This window comes from Theropithecus gelada, chromosome X (assembly GCF_003255815.1).
Source record: "Theropithecus gelada isolate Dixy chromosome X, Tgel_1.0, whole genome shotgun sequence".
Taxonomy (NCBI): domain Eukaryota; kingdom Metazoa; phylum Chordata; class Mammalia; order Primates; family Cercopithecidae; genus Theropithecus; species Theropithecus gelada.
In genome coordinates, this window is record NC_037689.1 from 117,345,601 (window position 1) to 117,352,845 (window position 7,245).

The 7,245-nt window shown below is 44.7% G+C and overlaps 1 pseudogene across 1 annotated transcript; it reads left to right on the top strand.

The window, feature by feature from the left end:
• Positions 1 to 238: 238 nt before the first annotated feature.
• On the top strand, positions 239 to 2,167 carry LOC112615541 (annotated as a pseudogene). Its single transcript, XR_003117401.1, has 2 exons — positions 239 to 759; positions 881 to 2,167. The product of XR_003117401.1 is annotated as a cyclin-I-like (transcript).
• Positions 2,168 to 7,245: the final 5,078 nt, after the last annotated feature.

Genomic DNA, 7,245 nt, shown 5'->3' on the forward strand with positions numbered 1-7,245 from the left:
CTTTTCCCCCCTCCTCCCCTTTCACCATTTCCTCTCGGAGGCGCTTTCCCCGGGCAGGGACAGAGCCGGTCTCACCCCCCCCCCCCCCGCCTCTCCCCGGCCCCTGCCGCCCTATGGCGAGAGGGAGCCCCCTCCCCACCCGGGCTCGAGCGGCGGCGGCCTCAGGCCGGGGGTCATCATGGAACTAATTCGCTGACCGACCGCGCCCCCCGACCCGCTTCCCCCTCTTCTCCCTCCTCAATGGGCCCCGTAGTCCTGCGCGCACCGCCGCCGCGCGCGGATGAGAATGAGGTGGTAACCGGCCCCCGGATGACCTCGCGTCACCACTGTGAGGCCTACAGCTCAGCCGGGGAGGAAGAGGAGGAGGAAGAGGAGGAGAAGTAGCTACATCAAGCTGGCTAGCAGGCAGATCCAAAGGATATCATGAAGTTTCCAGGGCCTTTGGAAAACCAGAAATTGTCTTTCCTGTTGGAAAAGGCAATCACTAGGGAAGCGCAGATGTAGAAAGTGAATGTGCGGAAAATGCCTTCAAATCAGAATATTTCTCCATCCCAGAGAGATGAAGTAATTCAATGGCTGGCCAAACTCAAGTACCAATTCAACCTTTACCCAGAAACATTTGCTCTGGCTGGCAGTCTTTTGGACAGGTTTTTAGCTACCGTAAAGGCTCATCCGATATACTTGAGTTGTATTGCAATCAGCTGTTTTTTCCTAGCTGCCAAGACTGTTGAGGAAGATGAGAGAATTCCAGTACTAAAGGTATTGGCAAGGGACAGTTTCTGTGGATGTTCCTCATCTGAAATTTTGAGAATGGAGATAATTATTCTGGATAAGTTGAATTGGGATCTTCACAGCCACACCATTGGATTGTCTTCATATTTTCCTTGCTATTGCGGTGTCAACTAGGCCTCAGTTACTTTTCAGTTTGCCCAAATTGAGCCCATCTCAACATTTGGCAGTCCTTACCAAGCAACTACTTCACTGTATGGCCTGCAACCAACTTCTGCAATTCAGAGGATCCATGCTTGCTCTGGCCATGGTTAGTCTGGAAATGGAGAAACTTATTCCTGATTGGCTTTCTCTTACAATTGAACTGCTTCGGAAAGCACAGATGGATAGCTCCCAGTTGATCCACTGTCAGGAGCTTGTGGCACATCACCTTTCTACTCTGTAGTCTTCCCTGCCTCTAAATTCCGTTTATGTCTACCGTCCCCTCAAGCACACCCTGGTGACCTGTGACAAAGGAGTGTTCAGATTACATCCCTCCTCTGTCCCAGGCCCAGACTTCTCCAAGGACAACAGCAAGCCAGAAGTGCCAGTCAGAGGTACAGCAGCCTTTTACCATCATCTCCCAGCTGCCAGTGGGTGCAAGCAGACCTCTGCTAAACGCAAAGTAGAGGAAATGGAAGGGGATGACTTCTATGATGGAATCAAACGGCTCTATAATGAAGATAATGTCTCAGAAAATGTGGATTCCGTGTGTGGCACTGACTTATCAAGACAAGAGGGACATGCTTCCCCTTGTCCACTTTTGCAGCCTGTTTCTGTCATGTAGTTTCAACAAGTGTTACCTTTGAGTGTAAACTAAGGTAGACTACTCTGGGAATGAGAACATGCAAAATCAGGAAAGGCTGTAGAAGGATATATACCTTAACAGGCTGATTTGGAGTGAGCCAGGAAAAAAAAAAAAAAAACTACTCTCATTATTTGTGTGGCTAATTATAATTCAGTGTTATTTAAACACATAAGGACCAAAAAAAAAAAAAAAAATCCAAAAGATCCAAACTTTTTTTAAACTTAAAAAATCTCTTTGTAGTATGCCAGTTGCACTTTTTTTCTGCCATAATGTAACGTAGCTTGCCCCATCAAAAATTCAGTTAAAATTCATAGCCAGCAAACCTGTTCCCCCTCAGCATCCTGATTTAATTTTCCTGTTGCTTTTGCTTGCTTCTCCATTTAAGTTACTGAACTTTATGCATGCTGATCTGTATTGATTCTCACTGAATAGGAAACCCCAAAATTATTTTTTAGCAGTCGAACAAATTATTTCAGTGTGACAGCCATGATGCAAGTTCCAATTAGTATGAAAGTACTTTGGAATTGTCCCATATTAATCAGAGACAGCAACAGAAAAAGTTCTCATATTACCAGGTTGATTTTGTGTCTCATTTCAAATTTTATTTTTTTATTTTTTATTTATTTATTTATTTATTTATTTATTTATTTTTTGAGACGGAGTCTCGCTCTGTCACCCAGGCTGGAGTGCAGTGGCCGGATCTCAGCTCACTGCAAGCTCCGCCTCCCGGGTTCAACGCCATTCTCCTGCCTCAGCCTCCCGAGTAGCTGGGACTACAGGCGCCTGCCACCTCGCCCGGCTAAGTTTTTTGTATTTTTAGTAGAGACGGGGTTTCACTGTGTTAGCCAGGATGGTCTCGATCTCCTGACTTCGTGATCTGCCCGTCTCGGCCTCCCAAAGTGCTGGGATTACAGGCTTGAGCCACCGCGCCCGGCCCTCAAATTTTAATTTAAAATTATGGTTTTCATTTTTGTTTACCTTAAAGTGATGCTTAAAAGTGGTATGTAATCAGGACACTTAGATTTGTTGAAAGCATTTTTGACATTTGTATAAAAGAATTTGTGATAAAGTTAATATATCCAGGTGCTCACCAAAGAAACATGTATGTAACAACTGAAATTAGATTTTTCTAACTGATAGTTTTCACTCATTTATAATCAGTAGGAGAGACTGTCTAGATGTTGGGGCAGCTCTGTGATTTGAGTCTGTAACATGTTATAACTGAATTTAGTACCCTAGTTTTGTTAAGCTATTAGGATTTTCTAATAGAACTTACTCCCCTGCTGCCTCCCCAGCCTACATATAGTTCTCTTAATGACTTCTGGATCCTGAGCTCCCTTTGCAGTCTGAAAAAGGTATTGCAGCCAGAACCGTGTACTGATGATAAAAGCCTCTGGTAGCAATAAAAAGTTGTCCTAAAAAAAAAAAAAAAAAAAAGAAAGAAAACCCTAAGGAATCCGGTAAAAAAACAACCTGCTAGGACCAATAAATGAGTTCAGCATGGTTCCAGTATATAAGGTCAATATTGGAAAAAAATCAGTTTTATTTCTATATACTGTTGATGAATAATCTAAAAATGGAATTAAGAAAATTATTCTATTTGCAATAGCATCAAGAACAAAATATTAGGAATACATTTAACAAAGGAAGCGTAATACTTATTCTGTAAATACTATAAAACATTGTCAAAAGAAGTAAAAGATTTAGCTGGGCACAGTGGCTCATGCCTGTAATCCCAGCACTTTGGGAGGCTGAGGTGGGCGGATCACTTGAGGCCAGGAGTTTGAGACCAGACTGGCCAACAAGATGAAACCCCATCTCTACTAAAAATACAAAAACTAGCCAGGCGTGGTGGCAGGTGCTTGTAATCCCAGCTACTTAGGAGGCTGAGGCAGGAGAATCCCTTGAACCGGGGAGGCAGAGGTTGCAGTGAGCCGAGGTCATACCACTGCACTCCAGCCTGGGTGACAGAGCCAGACTCCATCTCAACAAAAAAAAAAAAAAAGAAAAAAAAAATAATAATTAGCCAGGCACGGCATTGTGCACCTGTAGTTCTAGCTCCTCGGGAGGCTGGGGTAGGAGGATCATTTGAGTCTAAGAGTGTGAGGCTTCAGTGAACTATGATCTGGCCACTGCACTCTAGCCTGAGTGACAGAGCAAGACCCTCTCTCTCTCTCTCTCTCTCTCTATATATATATATATATATATATATATAAAGTTAAGCATAGACTTACCATATGACCCAGCAACTACACTCCTAAGTATATACCCAAAGGAATTGAAAACAGACGTTCAAACAAATACATGTACACCCATAGTCACAGCTAAAAGGTAAATGCGCAAATATCCATCAACAGATGATTGTGCAAACTGTGTTCTATGCATACAATGAAATACTGTTTAGCCATAGAAAGGAAGTACTGATACATACTACAATGTGGATGAACCTTGAAAACGAAATGAAAGAATCCAGACACAAAATATTACATATTGCGATTCAATTTATATTAAATATCTAACATAGGCTGGGCGCGGTGACTTACGCCTGTAATCCCAGCACTTTGAGAGGCCGAGATGGGCAGATCATAAGGTCAGGAGTTCGAGACTAGCCTGGTCAACATGGTGAAAACCTGTCTCTACTAAAAATACAAAAATTAGCAGGGCGTGGTGGCGCGTGCCTGTAATCCCAGCTACTTGGGAGGCTGAGGCAGGAGAATTGCTTGAACCTGGGGGGCGGAGTTTGCAATGAGCTGAGATCACTCCACTGTACTCCAGCCTAGGTGACAGAGCAAGACTCTGTCTCAGGAAAAAAAAAAAAAAAAAAAGAAATATATAACATAATTAAATCCACAGAGAATGCAGATTGGTGGTTGCCAGGGATTGGGGGGGTTGGCAGAGGGGAGGAGGGAATGAGGAACAGTTGCTTAATGGGCATGGGGTTTTCTTTTAGGGTGATGAAAACAATGTCTTGGAACTATACAGAGGTGGTAGTTGCACAACACTGGAAATGTGTTAAATACCACCAAATTGTTTGCTTTAAACTGGTTAATTTTATGTTATGTAAATTTCACCTTAGCAAATAAAAAAGTGTTTACAGAAAGGTTCAACAGCCAGGTGTGGTAGCTCACATCTGTAATCCCAGCACTTTGGGAGGCTGAGGGATGAGGATTGCTTGAGCCCAGGAGTTCCAGAGCAGCCTAGGCAACGTAGGGAGACCCCCATCTCTACCAAAAAAAAAAAAAAAAAAAAAAAGGCCAGGTGTGATGGCCCACACCTGTAGTTCCAGCTACTCAGGAGGCTGAGGTGGGAGGATCGCTTGAATCTGGGAGGCGGAGGTTGCAGCGAGCTGAGATCGCACCACTGCACTCCAGCCTGGGTGACAGAGTGAGACTGCATCTCCAAAAAAAAAAAAAAAAAAAAGTCAATACAGTGATTACCTGAGGGTGTGATCTGAAGGGGATCCTTGAGGGGCTGCTTCAGTGTTTTCAGTTTTGTAGTTCTTGACCCAGGTAGTGGTTATGCAAGTGTTCTTCTATAATTATTGGTTCTATTACAAAGTTGTGTTTTACGCACTTTCCTGCCTCAGGCCTTTGTACTAGGTGTTCTCTGTCTGGAATGCTCTTCTCCCCATATCTGTTTCATGTAGGTCTTTGCCCAAATGTCACCTTATCAGAAGAGGCCCCTCCCTGACTACCATATATTAAATAGCATTCCGCTACACCCCTGCACTCTTAGCCCTTTACCTTGCTTTATTGTTTTTCATAGCGCTCATCGCAATCTGATATATATTTGTGTCACTGTCTTTCATGTAAATTCTTTTTTTTTTTTTTTGAGATGGGTTATCTGTCACCCAGACTAGAGTGCAGTGGCATGATCACATCTCACTGCAACCTCAAACTCTCAGGCTGAAGGGATCTTCCTGTCTAAGCCTCCTGATTAGCTGGGACTACAGGCAAATGCCACCATCCCTTGCTAAGTTTTTTATTTTTTATTTTTTGTAGAGATGGGGTCTCACTTCGTTGTCCAGGCTGGTCTCCAACTCCTGGCCTCAAGTGATCCTCCTGCCTCAGCCTCCTAAAGTGCTGGGATTACAAGTGTGAGCCACTGTGCTCACTTCATGTAAGTTCTATGAGAGCAGGGACCTGTGTGCTTTTGTCATGGCTGTATCTCCGGTGCTTAATGCCTGTCATGTAGTGGGTGATCAATACAAATTTATTAAATTAATGTTCACAGCTACCAGTCTAGTCCAGCCTACCATCATCTCACTTGGACCAGTGCACCACCCCCATAACTGATCTCCCTGTTTCATGTCTGGCTGCCTTCAATCCATTCCCCACTCTTCAGAATTATCTTTTTGAAATCCAGATCTGATCATTTCATTTTCCTTCTTAAAACCATTAAAAAAATTATGTTTTGGGACGAAGTCTCGCTCTGTCACCCAGGCTGGAGTGCAGTGGCGCGATCTTGGCTCACTGCAACCTCCGCCCCACCCCCTGCCCCAGGTTCAAGCAATTCTTCTGCCTCAGCCTTCTGAGTAGCTGGAATTACAGGCACGCACCACCACGGCTGGCTAATTTTTGTATCTTTAGTATAGACGGGGTTTCATCATGTTGGTCAGGCTGGTCTTGAATTCCTGACCTTATGATCTGCCTGCCTCAGACTCTCAAAGTGCTGGGATTACAGGTGTGAGCCACCGCACCCAGCTCCCCACTTTTTTTTTTTTTTTTTTTTTTTTGAGACAGAGTCTTGCCCTGTTTCCCAGTCTGGAGTGCAGTGGCGCAATCTCGGCTCACTGTAACCTCCGCCTCCCAGGTTCAAGGGATTCTCCTGCCTCAGCCTCCCAAGTAGCTGGGATTAAAGGTGCCTGCCACCACGCCTGACTAATTTTTTGTATTTTTACTAGATACGGGGTTTCACCATGTTGGCCAGGCAGGATCGCTTGAACCTGGGAGGCAGAGGTTGCAATGAGCCAAGATTGCACCACTGCACTCCAGCCTGGATGACAGAGCAAGACTCTGTCTTAAAAAAAAAAAAAGGGGGCCGGGCGCGGTGGCTCAAGCCTGTAATCCCAGCACTTTGGGAGGCCGAGGCGGGTGGATCACGAGGTCAGGAGATCGAGACCATCCTGGCTAACATGGTGAAACCCCGTCTCTACTAAAAATACAAAAAACTAGCCGGGCGTGGTGGCGGGCGCCTGTAGTCCCAGCTACTCGGAGGCTGAGGCGGGAGAATGGCGTGAATCCGGGAGGCGGAGCTTGCAGTGAGCCGAGATCGCGCCACTGCACTCCAGCCTGGGCGACACAGCGAGACTCCGTCTCAAAAAAAAAAAAAAAAAAAAAAAAGGATGTCTTTAAACGGATTAATGAATGTGAATAAAAACCACTAACCCAGAATTTATTCTTGCATCTGTTTTTTGGGATTAGCCCAAATTCTAGCCATATCAATAAAAATTTACTAATCATTTGGCCTAACTGGCCTCCCTGCCTCTTGTCTTCCATCTCCCTTGTGATCCATCCTATAGCCGCAACCACAGTAACACTAAAACAAACAAAAAAACCCGTCTGATTGTGTTCTCTTCCCAAACCTCTGCTATCTCCCCCACTGCCTACGGAATACAGTCAGTGCTCCTCAGCTTGGATTCAAGGCTTTGGCCCCAATCTCCCTTTTTA